Raw genomic sequence first — 23,414 nt, forward strand, 5'->3', positions numbered from 1 at the left:
CCATTTTGTAGCTGAGAAAACGAAGGCACAGAAAGTTCATATGATTTTCCCGTAATGATCAAACTAGAACAATGTCAACACCGTCTTGGAGTCCAGTTATTCCTAGCTGTAAGCCCCGAATTCTCTACCATGATGCCTCTGGTGGCAGAGCAGAAGATAATGCAAATAGTAGAAACCCATAATCAAGAAACTTTCTCGCTACTTCTTCCTCTCCAGTCAATATACTTGTATCCATTTTATTTAGTGATAAGGGATTTAAAATATGTCTTTTTTTATTCCAGCAGAAGAACAACTCTCTGATACTAGGGTAGCATGAGTTGATTGGCATCTGGAGATTTCTAGTTCAGAGAAATATGCATTCCCCAAGAACAATTTGGATTCTCTCAATCCCTGAGTCAGAAGGTGGACTTGGGTCATAGATGGGAGTTTTTAAAGCTGGGTCTTATTTTGGAGTCCATGAACTTTAATTTTTTTTAACATTTTAATATTTCAATATAATTTTTTTCCATTTTAATCCTATGTATTTGATTTTATACATTTAAAACCATTCTTCTGAGAAGGGATTCATAGACTTCACCAGACTGCCAAAGGGATCCATGACACAAAAACAGTTAAGAACCTTTCCTTTAAAGGAATAAATACAATCTACAAGGAAGCAGTATGAGAAGAAGGAGCAGAGACAATGCAAGCTGAGTAATATCAACAGTGGTAGTGCCAGGGTCTCTGTCCCTGACTTCTATATGAGCCAAGTTGAAAAATTTGCGTGGTACAGGAGTGATAGGCAAAAGGGGAAATTGAAAGGGGAGCTGAGCTTCGTAAGAGAAGGGAAAGAGAAAGATGGGTTACTGCAGGCATTTTGGAACAGGACTTGAACTAAAGTGACTGTTCTTACTTTTTAAGGAATAAGGAAAGCCCTCAAATGTTTGTTTTTGCCCCTTAATTTCTCCTCCCTGTGCCTATGTGGTAACAAGCACTGTAAAATACTATGCTTGATTATTCTACCTATTTTCTGGATTCTGGTTTTGCTCTAAGTATATAGAAGTCAGAGTTCAACTGAAAATACATAAAATTTTCATTAGAGCAGAGAGTCAAATCTCTGTCTATGTGTTTCAGATTTTTTTCCTAGCTATTGTGATTGTATTAATAACTTTTTACCTAAGATGAAACCTACAAAATAGGAGAGAAAGTGACCACATGAACCTGAAGGCCATGATACTGCTTTTAGGCTAAGAAAATAGCACATTCTTAATCAACACCCCCATCCCCCAGCACACACAGACACACACACACACACACACACACACACACATCCCAGGAGAAAATTGTAAAGACCTAGAAATAATTGCTCTGACCCTTTACATAGAGGAGAAAGTAATAGAAAGGTTTAAGAACTGACTGACCAACTCCACTCTCCTAAGTCACTCACTGGTATTACCTTAAAAATTCATTTGGATGCAAAGTTCTGCTCCTACTGCCTCTGGTTAGACAGTAAGCTTTTTGAGAAGTTTTTGCCTTTCTTTGTACCCCCGGCACTTTGCACAGTGACCAGCACTTAATTGGTATTTAATTAATGCTTTTAAATTCTAATTTCTTAGTGTTACTCCTTCTGTATTGGATACCTAGTCCCAAGATTCTAAGAGCTCCATTGTATTATTTTCACAAATCATAAAGACATTACATCTTTAGGTATACTTTATTATGTTGGAATGAAGACTTATGAGAAATAATTTCCCCATGATTTTTATTGATCACTGTCTTATTTTACCATAAATTCTTAATAGATTTTGCGTAGCCCATAAAAACAAAGATTCTATAGGAACAATCTCACCAATGTAGTCTCTCCATAAGTCTATCAATTTCCTGAATCTTTGTATCTTCCAGCACTGGACCACTTCAGACCAGAGTTATAAAAAATAAACCAGAATTAGGCTCAAAAGTTATCATCCCTCCAGCCTATTTAGCACATTCCTTTAGGCAGACAAGCTTTAGAATTACACTCATTCAAGTGCCAAACCATTGAGAAATAGACTTTTGTGCTGAAAACTTGGGTTTCCTAACAAGAAAATGAACACCACACACTCCAATCAAATTTGTCATAAATCACTGGGACAGTTGCCTTGCAAGTCCTCAATGTTGGTCACTTACACTTTTAACCAGGAGAATCAGCAGACTAAAGTTCATTTGCAATGTGTTGCAGCTGCTATAGTCAGGACCCCCCTTGGAAATGCAATTTCAAGAGGATTCTTCTCATTAAAAAGCCATTTCCTTCTAAGGGGTTTCTGGTAGACAGCAGTGTGTGTGGGGGGGAAGGCAAATGAGGAAATTTACAAGCATTTCCAAAGAGCATTTTAGAAGCATTGTATTCATTTAAACAACAGCAAAAACTTTTCCTTTTTATTTTAACTGAATTAGGCAGCTTAATCATTCTTCTGAAACTTTTCATTTAGAAAATTCCTAGTCTGTTTTTTTATTTTAACTTTTGGCAGACATTTTTTTTTGTCTTGGTGACTACATCATAAATTGCAAGGTGCACATGAAAAGACATCTTACCTGACCATACTCTAGGGGTTACTTAGGATTTGACTTGTTCTTTCTCTTAAACTGAAAGAATAGGACCTAGAATATGGAATTTGCTACCAACTTATGCCCTATATTAAGTATTCCCTATGCCCACCATCTCCTATGTGCATTCACACAACTTGGGCAACATTCCAGGCTTTTCTAAGATAAGTGATAATAGCTATAATATCACACACATCACTGCTTCTGATACAGTTATTTCATTGACACTGCTAGTACTCAAGATATTTTTTTTGGAAATTTCTCTTTTAGGACTATTTTCAGAACCTCAGTCTCATTATTTCAAATTTTCCCATAGGTGTCTAATTTTTTCTTTTTTGAGGAGTGTGTGTACCAAGCAAAGTGTTAAGCATGAGGATACAAAGAAACACAAAAAAATAGTCCCTGTTCTCAGGTAACTTACATTCAAAAGGGGGAAATAGCATATGTGTTAATAAGTACATACACAATACATGCAAGGATGATATAAGAGAGGAAGGCATTAGAAGCTGGGAGAAATCATCCATAACCTTGCCTAATAAATAAAGTGTGTGGCACAGCTTGATAATTAAATTTTGTATCAAAACCAGCTAAAATAGTGAGACTGATCTTCATATATCTCATAAACTGTTTTGAAAATCAATGTAGTTATTTTCCAAAATATTTTGAATAATGGCAGCATCATTGGAATAAGCATCTTAAGAAAACTGCTTAAAAGGGTACAACATTTATATGCATAAGCCGATTTTATTATATTTTTTAAAAACACTATTTACTATGGGCTTTCATTGGGCACAGAATGTATTTTTCAAGGCCAAGTATATGGAATATAAGCTCTAACAGATACTACCATATTGGAAAGGTTTAAAATAATTTAAAAAATAGGTAACACACGGCACTTTAATGTTTATAAAGCACTTTTATTTGATGCTTAAATGAATAACATTCATTTGATCTTCACAACAACTCTGTGTGGTAGGTATTACTGCCTTCATTTTATAGATGAAAAAGCCAAGATTGAGGTTAAGTGACTTGCCCAGAGTCACATAGTTAGAAAGTGTCTCAGGGAAATTCAAACTCAGGTTTTCCTGTCACCAAGTCTGACATTCTACCCATAATACTCAAGAGCCTCTAATACACTAAGCTATCTGCTAAACAGAATATGTATCTAAAGACCATTTCCCAGCAAGTTCAAGATGAAGTCAGGTTGGCCACAGGTTGACAAATTGTTACAGCCATAGTAGCTCCAAAAGATTGTCTCTCAAGGCATAAAGGAGCCATAGTCTATTTTCTGGAAAGAACATGGATTCTTAAAGTATTGGAGGATACCTGATTAGAACATACTTGATAATTGTCAATCAGAGAGACACTAGTAGGTGCTCTTTGAATGGATGCCCTTCCTTTTATACTTTCACCAAATCCTCCCTTCTTAATATGAAAAACTGGTCTATTCTTTTGGTCTCTTCTCCACTGTAGTGTTACTGAAATCTGATCCCTTCAATTCTCTTTTCTCCTTCCTAATTCCCTGTGAGACCATCTCTTCATTCATGACTGTGCTTCCATTTTTGGAGGCATGTAACCAGAATCAGCCCTCCCAAGAGAGTCACTAGGCCCAGGATCTAAGATGTAGCTTTATTTTTTTCCATTTATCTAGGGTGGGAAAGGAAGAAAAGATCTCTACCTCTGGACAATCTGTTTACTGTCCAGACCTGCATTAGGGAAATACTTTGACCATGTATGGAATGGTATGAGAGTAAGTCAGACTGACTGGGTTTAAATTACTCATTGGAAGGGAATAAACACACACACACACACACACACACACACACACACCATGTGATCTTTTGTTCAATGTCTTTCTCACTCAGTCCATTAATGAAGAGACATCTCAAAAGAGACAAGTTCAAAATAACTTCCTGCTTGTTGACCATAACCCAATTAAACTTCCTTTTTTTACCTCCAGTCATTCAAATGGAAGAAAAGAGGGAGAGACAGAGACAGAGTCAGAGAGAAAGAGGGTCAGAGAGACAGAGACAGAGACAGTAATACACCAAGACAGAGAGACAGAAACAGAGACAAAGAGGGAAGAGAGAGTAAAGGTGATTTTATTTCACCAAGATCTGGTCACACTATAACATTCACCATATGTCCTTCTCTAGGTATTCAGGAGTCAGGCACAGAAATGTATTGTGATTGACTCGGTACTACTAACTACCCTTATAATACAGATTTAAAAAATATAATATAGATGTTAAGAAACTGGAGGGAAATATAGAGTAGGACAATGAAAACAATTTTTAAAAATGAAAATAAATGCCCCCAAATTGGAAGAAATCTAGAAAATCATAAAAGTAAATATGATTGAGAAGATAAAAATCAGTAAAAAAAAATGGTTAACAAAACTTTCATTACTTGCTTTGCCATTGAAAATAGCTGGCTAAGGGGATGAATTTGTAATAACCTATATATACCTTGCAATCCTTTATTTATTTATATATATATATATATACACATATACATATACATTATATATATACATATATATGCAATCAGGGTTAAGTAACTTGCTCAAGGTTACACGGCCAGTTATTTTTGGGTGTGCTGCTAAGTATCTGAGCCCGGATTTGATCCCCAGGTCATCCTGACACTGGAGCCGGTGCTCTTACTCGCTGAGCCACCTGGCCACCCCTAAGCAATTGGGGTTAAGTAACTTGCTCAAGGTTACATGGCCAGGTGTTTCTGGGTGGGTACTAAGTGTCTGAGCCCGGATTTGATCCCAGGTCATCCCGACTCTAGGGCCGGTGCTCTTACTCGCTGTGCTACCTGGCCACCCCCCCCCCTTTATTTCTTTAACAACACAGATCAAACTCCCTGAAACATTTTCTGATCACCCCACATGCTAATACCTAAATACTACTACTACGACTACGACTACTACTACTACTACTACAACTATTACTACCACCACCACCAGCACAACTACCATCACCACCACTGCTCTAAATCCTTCCTACTCTTACTACACTCTTGCATTGTTTTGGTATAGGAAGCAATATGGATAGAAAAATGGTCTTGAAACCCAGGGAACCTGACTTCAAGTATTACTTCTCACATATTACTATAGTGTAATTGCTTACATTTCAAATTACTTATCCTCTCAGTGCTTCAGGCAACTCTCGAACACTATCATTAGGTCCCAATGAGAGCAAATAATGAATCCTGAGATATGGTCACATTATTTGAATTCTCACCTCAGGTTTCCATTCTTCTATCCATTGATCTGTATGGGTAAAGGAAGACCCTTACCAGGATCCTTATGTTAGTAATATCACAAATTCGTTCTCCACTTATTTTGAATAAACTTACCTATGTATCTGTAAGATCCTTTAGGGTGGGGACTGTTTTATTTTTGTCTTTTATCAAGTGTAGTGCCTTGTGCATAGTAGGAAATTAATATATTTTTCCTGATTCATTGACTGGTTGGATGAGAAATGGTGACCACCTGTATTCCATCTCTACATCAATCAAAGTAAGAAAAAAAGATTAAGACAGAAGTTCTATACTTTTAAAAAGGTAGCTGGACATCATGGAAAGATTGTAGCATTCAATGCTAAAAGGATAATATCTGAGGACTGGCCCTGACACTAACTAACTATGTGATTGTGAGCAAGACCTCTCACCTCTTTAAATGTCCTCACCTGTAAAATGGGAATATGAATACCTTACCTACTTCAGTATAATACTTAGCAAACTTGAAAACACTAATATGTGTCTTTATAGTAAATGATGTATAAATTTCATTGGTGGATCAACTTTTAAAAAGTGGGGAAGGGAGGGAAATCACCCATCTCCATAATTCATGATGTCTTAGAAGCAGGTAGAGGAATAGACTAAGCAGTTCTATAGCACCTACTACATATGAGGTACTGTGCTAAGCATTTTTTTTCAAAAATATCTCATTTGATCCTCATGACAACCCTGGGAAGTAGGTGCTGTTATTCTGTCCATTTTATAGTTAAGGAAACTGAGGCCAAGAGAGGTTACATGATTTGCCCAGTAACAAACATCTACTAAGTGTCTGGGACCAGATCTGACTCTAGACTTAGCACTTTATCCATTTCACCACAAGCTGCTTGTAAGGAATAAAATTACTTTTTGGGGGGTTTCTTCCAGTTTTTTAACTGGTTCTTTGAGAGAGGATCAAGTTTTAAAGCATGAGACTATAATTATTTGCCATTAGATCACCATATCTAACACTAGTATTAGCCTCTGGGCGTAGAGGGGAGAAAAGAAAGTATCCCCGAATGCAGTAGGTAGATGGTGTGGAGTGGTTCACCTGGAATAAAGAAAGCCTACCTTTCAATGCTGCTTAAGACTCTTAAAAGTTGTGTGACTGATCCTGGGAAATAACTCTCCTTCTCTCAGCCTCAGTTTATTTATCTGAAAAATGTCACCTACCTCCTCCCCCCCCCCCCAGTCATTGTACAGCAAGAACAAAATATCCATAAAATGCTTTGCAAGCCTTAAAAAATTATGTAAATGTTAGCTATTATTCTTAGTACAGCTGTGGGAAGAAAGTATTTCTCTAGATATGCCTTTTCCAGCTATAAAAAGGAAAGAACTAAGATCTATTTTAGATGGAATGCCCATTTCAATTTAATTCAATTTAACTCAACACAAACTACCTACCTCATTGGATTTGCTAGCCTCAAACAATCTACTTAAAACAAGCCTTCAGTAACTTACCTCATAGGGTTTCCAGACCTTATAGCACTCTGTAAAATATGAGTTACTTTAATAGTATTTATTACATACTTTAAGACAGCTAAGATTTGGAAAGAGAAAAATAAGACAAAATTCTTGCCCTCAAACAGTAGTGGGAGAGACAAGATACATATATAATGAACTCCAATATTAGTTAAAGTATAAGTGTAAAGGAGAGATTCTAACAAATTGCTATAAACTATCAAAGACATGTGACTTCAAACTGAAAGTGTCTTGAGTTTTTTGAGCAAGAAAGCACCATGATTAGTAATTGATGACATGAAAAATGGATTGAAGAGAGTAGAGACTGAAGTGAGGAAACTGAATTGATAACACCAACAGTTATAATAGTACAGGCAAGAGGTGATGAGAACTTACACAAGGGTGGTGGCCATATGTGTGAAAAGGAAAGTAGATATGGAAGAGAGGTTGTAGAGGTAGAATCTGTGGAACTTGGTAGCCAATTGGATGTGGAGGAGACAGTTAATAATAATTTTGAAGCTTTGAGTGTATTTGAGTAGGAAGATGGAAGTACCTAGAAAAATAAAGAAGTGAGAAGGCAGGGAACTTGGGGGTTTAATGTGAGACGCGTTTGAGTTTGAAATGAAGTAGTACACCTTTTTATATAATATGCATCAACAAAAGAAGCCCTTTATTTACCTGGAATGATTGTTGTTTCTTTGACATACTATAGAACAAAAATAGCCAATCTGAACTGTTATGTCACTGTTATTTTTAATAAAAATGAGAAGTGTGCAATGACTGAAACTTCTCCTTTTTAAATGGGATTTCTAGGATAGCTAGGTGGTGCAGTGAATAGAGCACCGACACTCAAGTCAGGAGGACCTGAGTTCAAATCCAACCTCAGACACTTAACACACTTACTAGCCATGTGACTTTGGGCAAGTCACTTAACCCCAATTGCCCTCCAAAAAGCAAAAAGATAAAAATAAAATAAATAGGGTTTATAATCTTATTTTTCAGAGTTTCTTTTCATGAAATAAAAAAAAATCATGATTATCTGAGTGTTATGAACCTTCGCTGCAGGATGAATAGAACAGTAGACTTTGAAACAGGAAGACTTGAGTTTGAATTCTGATTCAGAAATTTATAGGCCTTGTGATCCTGGACAAAACACTTACCCTCTCTTTGTCCAAGTTACCTCATCTATAAAAGGGGGGTAATGACAATATCTGCCTCCCAGGATTGTTACAAAGATCAAATGAGACATTTTAAAAGCATTCTGCAAATATTAAAACACTATATAAACGATAGATATTATCATTATTAGTTATAGATTATCATTGTCACTTATTATTATTACTTTTCTTCCCTGTTGAAATATGAATTTCCTATTTTTAAGTCATCTATACTCTATTTTCCATCTGCAGCTCTGCTTGACTTGAATTCCAAGGAACATGACACTCCAGTGTCAGGTACCTGCTGGTAGCCCAACTCCCCTGCCCCTTTCCAGCTTCCTTTTGTGTATTATCTCCCCCCATTAGATTATAAGCTCCTTGAAGGTAGGGACTGTCATTTTTTTTTCTGATTGGTATCTCCAGCATATAGTACAATGTTTAGCACATAAGTGATTAAAGTGTTCATTGAATTGAATCAAAGCCATGAGCCTCATTCCTACATTTCCATTATTATGCTATAATGATGTTCATTTTCCCAGTATTCATTTTATTTCATGTAATTTCAGTTCAAATGTCATGTCTGATACTTTGTTGTACCCCAAATAACTCAAAGGTAAAAAAAAGAGCCTTGGGGGTAGTAGAATTAAGAATATTTGCTTCAACAATGGAAATGAATGTGGTTTGAAGAACATATAACAATTGCTTTAAATAAATATTTTTTTTCTCCAATGGCTTCACATGTCCATTTTCCCAATATACCACCTTTGGAATTCCCAAACATGTAACATGAATAATTGGAGTTATTATGTTGCTTCTTGGGAAATGCTGCTTAGCAATAAAAGAATGTATTTTCAACAGCTGTGTAAAACACCCCCACTCTTGTTTGAAGTAGTTTTGACAAAATTTATTTTCACTGTGTCAGTCCATGTGGTTTCACACTCATACAAGTTGACTTTATTATTGGATACTGTTCAGAACTTTATCCATTATGAACCTTGTGGCCTTCTAGAAGTTCAAAGCATGATCCTTCAACCTAGTATTACTGTCTGGAAAGTTCATTGGCTTTCATGAGAAGCTGTGTCTTTACAACCTCTCATCCTCATCATTTCTTTCCAGATGTGAGTGAAGAGATATAAATAGTATACATTCCAGACACAACAGACAGAAAATAAAATGTCGTTTGGCCTCTATAGACTGCCATAGGATTTGTGTCTGTCAATCTTTAAACAAATAAAATAAAATAAATGGCAATGTCACTAAAAAGATTGAAATGGTCACTTCTGGTTATGGAGTTTTGAAGAAAGGAAAACATTAAAGTAAGCCTTTCTTCCTTTTATTTTTTTCCAACTCTCTAAATATTTTGGCCCTATATTACTGGTTCATGAAAATTGATTTTTAGAAAATTTGTACTAATAAACTCCACAGTTATTAATATCTGAAAAAAATCAATTTTGTGTGAATTAATCCATTCCTAAGGAAATTAATGGTAGCTTGGTAACTGGAGTCAGGAAGACTTGAGTTCAAATATGACCTCATACACTTACTAACTATATGACCCTTTGCAAATCACTAAATCCTATTTGTTTCAGTAACTCATCTGTAAAGTGAGCTGGAGAAGGAAATGGCAAACCAGTCTTCTGTCTTTGCCAAGAAAACCCCAAATGGGATCATGAAGGGTCAGGCCAAGTGAGACAATTAAACAACAACTACAAGCAAATTAATATTAACAGTGATAGATTTCATCTTCAAATATGTCCAGTGTGAAAAAATTAAATTTGGTGGTTCTGAATTTATCTTTTCAGTCATATCTACACATACTAAATGTGCTCATTGTTAATTTATTATTATAATTAATCCATTATAGCACAATGCCCTACTATGAGGCTAAAGCATGCCTTGTTGATTTTATATATTTATATATATATATATATATATATATATATATAAGAGAGAGAGAGAGAGAGAGAGAGAGAGAGAGAGAGAGAGAGAGAGAAGAGAGAGACTCATAAAGATTTAGAGCTGAAAGGGACATCAACTAAATGCTTGATACAGTACAGGTTTATTCTCTGTCTTAATATTAAAACCTATTCAAACTACCTCAACAGAACTAAGGCAGAATAAACTAAAGCAATTTGTTCTACTTAACAGAATAAACAAAAAACAAATCTTCATAAAAACAATCAGTTGTTTCTTTTCTATGTAAAAAGAAAGAGAAGATAGTTCCTTACACTCATGAAATTATGGATTCCCTCCATGTCTCTTCCCACCACACAAAGGGAGAAGAGGTAAGGGCAAGTATTCAGTTAGATGGTAAATTCATTCACCTTAAGTATTTCAACACTTTATTATGTTGTGGAAATGACTAGGAATACTTGAAGGCTATGGCAGTAGAGTACAAACTCAAGTCAACCCTACCAAATCCAAAAACCGTGGCTTTTTATCTGTCATCTAAGGATCAAGTAATTCATTTTTGTTTCCAGTCACAGTAAGATCTCTGGAACAAAACTTAGGATCTAAAGCTGAAGACTGTCCAGGAATGAGTTACACAAACCCAAACCTGAGAAGGATGTATTGACGTATAACAGGAGCGGGGAACCTTTGGCCTCCAGGCCACATGTGGCCTTTTAGGTTCTTGGGTGTGGCCTTTTGACTAAGCCCAAGTTTTACAGAACAAATCCTTTTATTAAGGGGATTTGTCCTATGAAGTCTGTATTCAGTCAAAGGGCTGCTCCAGAACACCTAAAGGGTCACGTGTGGTCTTGAGGCCAAAAGTTCCCCAGCCCTGGCCTACGATCATAATGCAAGGCTAGTCAAAAGCTGAAAACTGAAAAAGGAAAAGAGAGAGTGACCCCTACCTATGTGAACCAACCTAGCCAAATACCATAGACAATTATTACCATGACTGAAGAATAAGAATAGATACCTAGAAATGACCAAGGAGAGATCCGACCATTAAAACCCAGGGTTTATCTAGCTCTATAGAAATCCACAACGAAGGAGCAGCACACAAGGTCAATTAAAGCTTGTAATTTAAGAGGGAAATTTGACCTCAAAGGTTGAGACATTGTGGGATAATCCCCATGACTTTAATGTGCTTCTGGAAGAGATAAGTATAATAATGATGATAGCTGACATAAAATGGAATAATGCTGCAAAAAGTTTTATAAATATTGTCTTATTTGAGTCTCACAACAATCCTGGGAAGTTTGCTTTTGTTTTTATTTTTCATTTGTTCAGTTGTTTCAGGCATGTCCAACTCTTCATGACCCCATTGGGGGTTTTCTTGGCTAAGATACTGGAGTGATTTGCCATTTCCTTCTCCAGCTCATTTTAAAGATGAAGAACTGAGGCGAACAGAGGTTAAGCAACTTGTCTATGGTCATATAGCTAGTAAGGATCTGGGGCTGTATTTGAACTCAAATCCTCCTGACTCTAAGCCCAACACTCCATCCCAGGGATGGGGAATCTGTGGGTTTGAGGCCATATGTGGTCCTCAAGTTCAGCCCTTTGACTGAATCCAAACTTCACAGAATAAATTCCCTTAATAAAATAATATTTTAATGGAAAAATTGAACTAAGTAAAAAGGCTTCACCCAAAGACCTAGAAAGGCACATGTGGTCTCAAGGCTATAGGTTCCCCACCCGTTCTCTATCCATTGCTCCATTTAGCTACACAAATAGCAGAACAGGGGTTGGAGTGGAAGTGGGCCAGAAGGAGCAGCATAGTATATTAGGAAGACATTTCAGTGTGAAAAATTCCAGGAATAAGAAAAGGGAAATCTGATGAAAATGAGAAATAGAAGCAATTATTATCATCAGAGTATACTATAGACCACATGTGCAGAAAAATAAAGCAAAGGAGTTAGGGGATTAACACAAGCTTTGCGAAGAATAATGGCAGAGTAATCATTACAAGGACTTTAATTTTATGAATATGTTTTGGAGTTCTATATGTTTTGTTTTCACTCATTAGAATAAAAGCTTCTCAAAGGTAGGGACTATGTTGCTTTTCTATCCTCAACCTTTAGATCAGTGCCTTGCATATCATAAGCCCTTAGTAAATGTTCTGTGTGTCTATGTATGTATGTATGTGTATGTATGTATGTATATATTTATCTATCTACCTATCTATACTATCTGCCTATCCGACTAGCTATACTATCATCTATCATCTTTTCTCTCTCTACTATCATCTGTCATCATCTTATCTATATATCACTCTATCTAGCTTTTATCATCCATCAAGCTACCAGCTGTCAATCTATATCTATCTAGCATATGTCCATTATCTATCAATTTGTCATCTATCTCCTATCTATATCATTCAATCTATCTCTACTTTCCTTTCTATCTACCTATCACCTCTGTATCTCCTTATTTATATACTCACAAGGAATCAAAGAAGATATTCGTCACTTTGAAAATGGTTAAATAAATTATGATTTGTGAATAGAATGTAATACTACTGTGCCATAAGAAGTGATGGATATTAATTCATAGAAGCATGAGAGGACAACTGAGTCTGGCTGAAGTAAGTAGAATTATAAACTTAATGACTAAAACAATGAAAATGGAAATGACAATCATGAAGAAACTGACTGCCCTGAAATTATAAATACCAAACTTGTCCCCAGAGACTATTTGAGAAATGAATGAGTCAGTAAATGAAAAAGCAGTCATTAAACATCTATTGTGCTAGATGCCAGTAATACATTTTAATAGAAGAATGCAATATATAGAGAACAGTAGTGCCCAGGACAGGGAGATTAACTCTTGGAAGCCAAATGTCCTTCCTCCCTCATTGCTTAGGTGGGGGAGCTATGGATACAGAATATCCACATACTGTTGGACATGATCAATGTGCTACTTAATCTTTGTTAAACAGAACAGATCCACTGAAAGGCGAAGGAGAAGGGATATATTTGAAACTTAATATGATGTAAAAGCAAAAGGTATCAACAAAAATAACTTTTAGTTAGAATTAAATGTAAGTCAGGGGAAGAGTGAATGTTGGGATGGAGAGGTGGTCAACAGTGTCAGATTCTTCCAAGGTCAAGAAGGATGAGGAATGTGGAAAAGCTATGGGATTAGGGTGGAGGAGAAGGAATTTTTGTCTTGATTAAGGAGTCACAAGAAAGTAGATGCAGAAAAAGATAATGCTTTTTAAAAAGTTTGTGCCCATTTCCATTAGTTCCAATGGAAAATGTTTGTGTTTTCCGCCTTTGGGGCTCATTTGAAAGTTACCTGAAAGGAAGGAAGTTAGGTGGCATTGTAGATAAAGCACAAGACATTCATAAAGTCAGAAAAATCAAAGTATGAATCTGGCTTCAGGCACTTAGATTTTCTGTGACCCTGGGCAAATGACTTAATCTCTCTGTGCTCCATTTTCCCTCATCTGCAAAATGGGGGTAATAACAATGCTTATCCCACAGGTTCTTGTAAGGGTCAAATGAATTAATATATGTAAAGCACTTTGCAAACCATAACATGCTATCTAAATGCTAGTTGTTTTATAATTATTACTATTTCTCTAAATTGAGAGAAAATATTTGCAAATGAGTCCATTTCCAAATAAGGGATTTTGAATAACATCCTTAAGTCCACATTATCAATAATGTTTATTTAAATTTCAAATACATTGAAATGGTTAATGATAACTTCCAAGTGATTTGCAATAGGGAGCAAAACAGAGAAGAAAAGCAAGAAGGAAATGGATTGGAAAAAATCTGTGCCCAGTTTTCCAGTCCAAGAGGAGACAGATACATTGCCATCTACACACCAAGAATGTCCACAGTTATCCAAACTCGAAGTAAGATATCTGGCTTCTAGGCACTCAATGGAAAGTGCAGAGAGCTCTGTCCTTTGGGATGCTATTGGACTTCAGAGGATATCAAATTAGTGTTCTTGGCAGTGGCCTCTAACTGCCAGAGTTAAATTATTTTGGTTCTTGTGGTTAAATAATTAATGTTGCCTCGGTTGCTAGAACTCCAAATGCTGTGGTTAAATTCTTAGTGTCTGGGGTGCCCTTGCTGTTTCTATGATTTCTAGATAATTTGGCCAATTACTGAATTGCAGGTTATTTTGCTTAATTTCCATCAGACAATACTGCCTTGGCGTTTTTCTTAATGGTAGAGAGAGGGTTTTGTTGATAACATCTAGTTCTAGGTCCTGAACTACAAAGCTTAATGTATTTACTGCCTTCATCTCCATGTTATCCATAGGTTTAATATGACAGCTTTCAAAACAGTTTGACTCCAATCATTTTACTTCCCTATTCCCAACAAAAGGAAAATGGGGTGTCACTTCATATCCTATACTCACATACTGTGACCCTATAAATCCTCCTAACGACCACATGCACAAGAGGCCACCCACAAAGCTCCATAGCTCTATGGTGAGGCTTGTAAGGGGCAGGACCAAAGCAGGACCGAGTCATAAAGCATATCCCTGTGATAAGCTGGTAGGAACCAACTTCTCCATCCTTCTGAAGATGTCACCTATCACTCATGATTGGGTACAGCAACTCTAGGAATGTCAAGATGGCTCAGCCCACAGGATCATAAAGTTAGGCTTATGAGTAACCTTGGGAATTAATGTACTCATTTTACAGATGAAGAAAGTGAAGCCCAGGGAGAATGGCTCTTTTAAGGTCATATGGTGATTTAGTGGTAGAGACCAGATTATACCAATTCACTGCTTTCCTGAGTCACAGAAGTAATTACTATGAGGTAGGTGGAGGCTGGTGCTGATAGTGGTTCCCCTATCTTTTCTATCACCACATCACCTCATCCTCTATGAGGAAGAAAGAAAAAATATCATCATCACCTCCAGAATCCTTTTCCTAGTCTTCTTGGTATTCCTACACATCTATATGGGTACTGGTGAGAAAGAGAAATGGGGTGGGGAGGGGGAAGGAGAGGATAGAGGACAGTTAGAAAGGAGTAGCTGTGGCATATTGGATAGAGGAGTGGAATGGGGGCATGGTCTTTCCTTGGGCACTTAAACTGTTTATCCCAGCCTTGAGAGGAAAGTTGTACTTCCAGCTGATGGAATCTGATTTCCTGAAACAACTATATTTAATCCCATTTCCCTGGAGAAGGAAGGAGGAGGAAGGAGAAAGGAGATTAGAGTAGAAAGAGGTTCTTATCACTGTATTCAGGAGGAAAGTTGCAGAGAGAAAAGAGGAGTAGAGACGGATAATTTGCCTATAGAGGAAACTAATAATGGAGACATCAAGAAACTCTTCATGTAGAAGGTTGTGCTTGAGGTGGACTTTGGAAGAAACTAGGAATTCTAAATGACAGATTTATTATGGAGGGCATTTAGGCATGGGGACTAGCCAGTGCAGAAATGAGTGATGGATCTGCATATCTATGTGTATGCATGTGTATGTCTATATTACATATGTATATTCACATACAGCCCCTGTGTCTTCAGACACTTTAAGAGCATAAGGAAAATGTAAGGGTATACATACCTTAGAAGCTGTTTAAGACAAAGACCCCATCTGAGGTGTAACTGATCACTAAAAAGATAGTCAATAATTTTGAATAATCCAGTCCAACTGTTTATGCAAAATAAATGAGGAAATAGAACTACGTGACACACAGTGTCAACGGATATCAAGAATTTGGATGAGTCTACCCAAAGGTGGAGGCAATTCATGGGACTTTCATGTAGTGACCATAGGCTATATGAACCCAGAAAAGAAAGTAAGTGGTGACAGCTAAAAGCCAGAAGAGGGCACCAGTGAGCCAAGTGAAATTGGTCTGTGAATGCAAAAGAAAATGGTTTGGAATGGTACTAGTATATAAGAAGGTAGCAAACAGATGTGTCCCCAAAGCTCTGATGAACGACACCATCTCATACTGATATTCGTTTGTGGCAGCTGTTTTATTAAGGTTTCCACAAGCAACTTCCCTTCCCTACCCACTGTAACTAGGGATTTTTTCTCCTTTTCTGCACCTAAATCAATGAGAGCATGGATCAGTTACAATATTTTAATAACTGAGCATTTTCTTCCTTTAGAAAGGTGTCTGGTGGCTCCATATATTCCAAAACATTTATAACAGCACTGTTTCAGACAAGGAATCAGCTACTGTGCCTTTGGATTTCTTTGGAACTCACCATCCTGCTTTCCTTCCCCAGGAAACTCATCATTGGGAAATCTTCTACTGCAAGATTGACTCTGCCTGGTACTCACATCTCCTCAGTACTCTTTGCCCCTCTGATTTGACTCTGTCTAAGTGCAGGGTGATGGGTTCTAGGGCTTCTAGAGAAAAGTTTCAGCATAGGTTTTGTCTCCATTTTCTATCAGCCCCACTGCTTTGGGGGGACTTTTCATCATGCCCTCACTACTGAGTAATTTCTTCCCATCCATCCCTCCTCCTTTTTATAATTTCCTTTGTGTTACCTTCCCTTATTAGATTGTAAGCTCCTTGAAGACAGGGGCTGTGTTTGCTTTTAATTAGTATTTGTATCCTCAGTGCTTAATGGCCTGTTACATCGTAAATAATCCCTTAACAAATGGGTCTATTTATTAACCTACTGATCATTGATTGAGAAATGGCTAAAAATAGTGGTACACAAATATTATGAAATACTACTGCATTGTAAGAAATGAAGAATGTGACAAATAGAGAAAATATGAACAGAAGCAAAGTGAAGTAAGCAGAAATAAGAAAACAATCCATATAACCAACACAACAATGTAAATAGAACCACAAATCAGTTGAAAACAAACATTGCAAATTATAAGGAGTAAATGTCCCTTCAAAGAAGGGATATCTGAAGACATTTTCACCAAATTCTTTCCAGAAGTTGAGGGTTCCATGAATATGGAATATTGCAAATAATAGCAGATTTTTTTATTGTACTTATAAGTTTTGCTGATTTATTTTTTCTCTATCTCTCTTAAAAATTATTTGTTTAAAGAGAGGAGTGGGAAAGAGCCAGGGGGAAATTTATACAATAGGAAAAAAAGATAAATACAAATATTTTTTTAAATAAAGGAAATGTACATGCTATGGTAAAGAGTGTTGGACTTGTAGTGAAAAGTCCTGAGCTCAAAAATCTTTCTCTAGCACTCCCAACCTGCAGTAACTCAGGCAAGCTGTTTGCCCCATCTAGGCCTCAATTTCCTCCTCTATAAAGTGAAAGAAGTGGACAAAAATGGCCCTTCCAGATATAAATCCATGATCTCATGACAGGACTTCCAAGGAGGAGCTCTAAGGATAGAAAATTTATTCCTCCTTAGATATGGCAATAAGGCCATCCACCTGATTCATGTTTGAGTCTTTGTGACCCCTTTTGGGGTTTTCTTGGCAAAGATACTGGAGTAGTTTGCCATTTCCTTCCCTAGCTCATTTTACAGATGAGGGAACTAAGGCAAATAAGGTTAAGTGATTTGCCCAGGGTCACACAGATTTGAAATCAGGTCTTCCTGACCCCAGGCCTGGCACTCTATCCACTGTGCCACCTAGCGACCCCATGAGGAGTAGACACTCATCCTTTTTTTCTTACTTCTGGCTGTGACTGAAAGCTATAATCTGAGCCAATACAAAAGACAGAGTCCTTAGACTCAAACTAGATAGCAGCAAGAGCACCCAATGAAAGTATTGTGTGCCCTAAGGATTATGAGAAAATACCATGAGAAGGCACCTGTGAGAAAGCATGCTGTAACAATATGTCTGAGAGAGTATTCCATCAAAGGATGCTGGAACAGAATTTCAACTGGGACAGCAGGGAGCTGCAGCTGAGGTCACTGGAGATAGTCATGTATAAGATTTGCTAGTTGGGCAGCAGAAAAACTGCAGCTGAGGTCATGAGAGAGATGGGAGCAGGGATCAGAGCAGTTGAGACATTCTTGACTTTTCTTGCTGGTAATTTCATCCTTCAGAAATTGAAGGAAGTTTGACCCTGATTGTGGCTAATGAAGAGGAACTGGTGAGAGAGAGTTAATGGCAACCTCGGGAGAAAGTAAGCATGTCGTCTTAGAGCTTGTGATAGGTAGGGAAGGAGAATGTTCAACATGTACTTAGACTGGGGAGAAGAGGTTGAAACTTGTGATAATTCAGAAAAAAAGGAAAAAAATTTTCTGCCCTAAGATTCTATATGGAAGGTAATCTCAATATAAGGTTCTTGAGAATGGAATTGTAGCTCATTTATGACCAACTCTTATAAGAAATAATAGGAAGTGATGTCCAAAGGGCCCAATGCAGATGTGTAAAGAAGTCAATGGTCAACTCAAAATTCTAAAGGATATACAGAAAATAGAAACCAGGACAAAATAAAAGGATAATTCTAGCAATACCAAATCTCAGAATGAGGCAAGGTTGGTAATGAATGCTAAGGAACCCAAAGAACCTTTCTTTAAAGTTATTTTTGAGTGAGAGTACTATGAAAGAAAGCAAAAGATCAGTATTTGGAGGGGATTGATAACATATGTCAGAGAATATAAACTACTCAACTCATTTTTTGCTTCCATTTTCTCTAGAAATATGAATTATATTTGAATTAAGAAGTGTGAAAGAAAGAAAAAGTGGTTATGAAAGAATCAGAACCCAAGATAAGTCAGGCATTAGAAAACATCAAGGAGTCATCAATGAGCTCAAATGGCTAATTTATATAATGTAATTCCCTAAATTACACTGAGTCTCTAGACTATATCCCAAAGTTCTAAAAGAAATTGAAGATTGATTGATGAACTTCTGAGAAGTCTAAGGGGGGAAATAACCATTTCTAAATATCTGAAAGGTTATGATATGGAAGGGTTATATTTACACTGCCCAACCCCAAACAGCAAGACTAAGAGACATATGGAAGCTGAAAAAAGATAAATTTAGGGCTTGATGGAAAACAACAAACTTCCTATCTGTTAGATTTGTAGCATAGTTGAATGAACTGCGTCAGGAAGTAGTGAGTTCCATATCTCTGGAGGCGGTCAAATAAAGGCTGAACAACCTCTTGTCAGGAATATTGATTCATGTGGCTTGGGCTAGATGACATTAGAGGTCCCTTCCAACTCTACAATTCTATGCAATATTGAGTCCAAAGTCAAAGGCCAGTTTGTTGTGAGATTTCTTATGCGAAGCAGCTGCCTGAGTTCCCTGAAATTGCATCCAAGCATCTCTAGGTTTTGCCTTGAATGTCCCTCCCCTTATTCTGCTGTCCCCTCTACCCTGCACACCTGAATAATTCATAACCTAATGTCTCTACTTTTCACCATAGTTCTTGGGCAATATAATCCTCCCTTTTAGAAAGAGGGGTAGGCAGAGTCTCATCTTTGGAATTTGGGGATTGCATTTAATAATCTCTAAAGCAGACTCTAGTCTTTAACACAATAATCTGGCACAGTGGGGACCTCAGGATAAGAGGGTGATTTATGCTGGTACAATAACAATAACAATAGTACTAATAGCCAATATTTGTATAATGTTTTAAGATTTACAAAGTACTTTATAGATATCAACTCTTTTGATCCTAGCAACATTCCTGAAAATGAGGTAGTAATATTATTCCCATTTACAGATGAGGAAACTGAAGCCAAAGGGGGTTAAAGGACTTACCCAGGGCCACACAGGTCTTTCTGTCTTAAACTTAGGTCTTCCTGACTCATAGTTTACTCCATCCACTGTGCCACCTAGCTATAAGTGAGACTTTGGGGAAATTAGAGTCTTACAATATGTTCTTTGATTCTTTGGCACCAGTCTACTGGACTGCCTAGATTTCCCCAGGTTTGTGGATGAGTGTTCAAATGGAGGAAATTGTAGCCCTTTTCAAAATTAACCCAGGTCCTTCTTGGTATGGATATTACTGACTACAAAGGTAGGGGCAGTAGAGCTTAATGGAAAGAATCTGGGTAAAGAAGGGCCTGGATTTGAATCCTGCCTCTAACACTGTCTAGTTGTGTGATCAATGGACATGTTAAAATCTCTCTTAGACTGTTAATATCATTTAGGTATTGGGTGGCCACTATTCAAAATGCATGGTTGGCCACATTTTTGTTTGTTTGCTTATGGACAGGTGTTCATTCATATCACAAAATGCCTCTACATCATCTATAAAAAAGGGGATACTGGAAATAGCTACCTTATTTGGATTACTGTCAAATGTGTATTTTGCCAATCTTAAAAGATAACATCAATGTGTGTTATTAGTACTTGTGTATGTACAAGGGCTTTTGTCAGAAAGGTAGAAGGATCTGTCCATGGGCAGGCGAACTTCCCTCATGATGGTGTTTCTGTTTTGTTGTAAATCACTTTTAGTTTCATATATTTCTACATTTTAAGGAAGTGAGAAAAAATAGTGGTAGTTATTCAGAATTCCAAACTTTTTAATTTATGCTATTTTAAGTAAGGCACTAGAATGGTCACAGCTGGAGTGACCATTGTAATATAGGTATATATATATGTTTACATATACACATATACATATATTATAGTAAAATATAAAGTTCATTAGAAGGAGAAACAAGACAATAAATATAAATTTGGTGAACATATATATAGGCTTAAAAGCCTTTGAATCCCAACAACCAGGTAAAGTAGGCATTTCAAATATCATTTATCCCCACTTTACAAATAAGGAAATTGAGATTTTAAACATCTGGATGGAGTTTGATGTGGAGGTAAGAAATTATAATTTTATGTTTTCTGTGTTGGTACTTTAATCTAATTGCTTTTATCATGTGTATACTTGGCATATGTGTTTAAAGGCCTTGTAGATCAAATATGATATCTAGACCCATTACACAATCTCTGGTTGGCTTTATAAGAAGTATTTTACAATTGATACTGCATAAATGAATTGCTTTTGAAAATGCAATGATACAAATAGGACTCTTTGTCTCCATTCTGCCTCAAATATTTTTTCTGTTTCAAGTTACCATTGCAAAAAACAAATATGAATTATGGAATGAGTTGTCTCAAAAGATTAGTCATTGGGGTTAGTAATGACCTGAAGGTCATTGGTTTGCATCCAGTACAAGAAGGTACTGACCCAAGCTGTTAATATCATTTAGCTGTTGGGCGGCCACTATTCAAAATTCATGGTTCGTTAAATTTTTGTTTGTTTGTTTATGGACAGATGTTCGTTCATATCACAAAACGCCGCCTACAGTTCACATGTTATTTGACCTACTTGTTTCAGAGAACGGCTGATGTTTGCTTCGACAGAACTAAAAACAGCACAACATGTATTAAACCATTATCTCACTCATAGCAAGAATCCCCAGGCAAAAAAAGGGGAGTCACACAGATAATAAAGAAATAAAAATGGTACTTCATCATAATAGAACCTTTAATGTACATGATGTGATTTCATTCTTTTAATAATCCTGTGAGCAGTGGAATGCAAGTTTACTGTGTCCACTTTTGCGGCTCAGAGAGAGGTTAAGTGACAGTCAATATCACTTTGCTAGCAAGTGGTGGACCCGGGATTCAAACCCAGGCTCCCTGACTCCAGCTACAAATGCTTTTCCCACTAGACCAGGTTACAAAAACACAATAGAATAATTCGACAATGATAGACTTTTCTTGCAATTTACCTAGTATATGCAACACTTACATACATACCACTAAGTGTTTGATTCTATTCAAAGAAAAGTATTAGCCAAATCAACTTTTGCTGTTGCTGTCAAACAGACAAAACAATATTTGGTTAACTGATTTAAAAATATATATATATATAATATATTTTTAAATTGCTTTGGCATCATGAATTCGTATAAAAATCATAAATATTTCTCATTCTCCCCAATAACCTACAGAAATGAACAAAAAGATCAGTCAGAATGTTGGTCCCTATTTTATAGACAACTAAATACAAACACAATAAAGGGAAACAACCTTATGTAAAGCAACTAACTCGATGAGATCCCACAAGTCATTCCAGCTAGTGAGGCTTCAAATCCAGGTTTCTTAACTCCCGAGTCAGTTAACATTCTAAAAACAGGACAATCTTATATTACTTGGAGAAACTGTAATGCGTATAAATCTAGAAATAAAAACGTGATTTGTAGCAGAAATAATCTTTGAAATTTTACATATTATTTAAATGCACATTTCTAGTATTAATATTGTGGGGAAAGGACAAAGATACTCCAAGAGTCTCCCAGAATATTTCACTCTAACAAGGCGTAGAAATGATTTCTTTTCACAAGTTGAAGAAATGCAAACTTTGACTCATTTTGTGAAGCGGGAAAAAGAGGGAACAGATGACCTCTGAGGGGAATACTAAGCGGGAGTGTGGCAAAGTCAGAACAACAGCTGGAGTGCATTTCATCAACTTTGTCCCCTTTGCTCTGTGTTATTGGACAACAAGAAAATGATAGATGCTCCCAGTTAGATAACTATTAAAATACTCAACCAATTCTATACATGGTAAATTTCTTCTTATAACAGACCTCTATTACTTACTTTAGTGAAACAATATAGTCGTGTTGACAATTCATGCCAATGGATGAACCCTATGCCATGTCATTTACAATTACCTTAGGGATGTATTATATGATTTGCCATGCTTTTCATCCATGATACCTACCTTGCAAATTGTGCTTTGTTTAAGCTGATGACAGAGAGAGGTGATCCAAATACAGACTATATGAAAACTAGACTAATATTTAAAAACATTGCCAAAGAGAATTTCATAAACTAGCCACCCTCACTTGCTAGTAATTAAGAGTAAACGCTACAGCAAAGTTGTATTTCTATTTGTTTACATCTCAATAGATGAATATGCATCTGTGTGTCTATATGTAAATATATAAAGTGCATATGTATACACAGTATATGTATATTTATCCAATGTGTTATATAAATATATATGCTCTCTCCAGCAAGCTTCTGTATTAATGCATTTGGGAGTGCAGTATAATTTCATCCAAACCATAGTGCTATAAGAATCCAAATTAAATGAGAAATCGTGGAATATGAATAGAGCAACCTCATACAT

At 36.6% G+C, this 23,414-nt stretch overlaps 1 protein-coding gene across 2 annotated transcripts in view; it reads right to left on the minus strand.

The window, feature by feature from the left end:
- Window positions 1-23,414, minus strand: part of DKK2 (dickkopf WNT signaling pathway inhibitor 2) — a 143,042-nt gene that overhangs the window by 114,113 nt on the left and 5,515 nt on the right. The window lies entirely within an intron of this gene.

The sequence above is a fragment of the Petaurus breviceps genome, unplaced genomic scaffold (assembly GCF_028583685.1).
Source record: "Petaurus breviceps papuanus isolate PSGF00001 unplaced genomic scaffold, PetGlider_PUasm1.0 126, whole genome shotgun sequence".
Taxonomy (NCBI): Eukaryota; Metazoa; Chordata; class Mammalia; order Diprotodontia; family Petauridae; genus Petaurus; species Petaurus breviceps.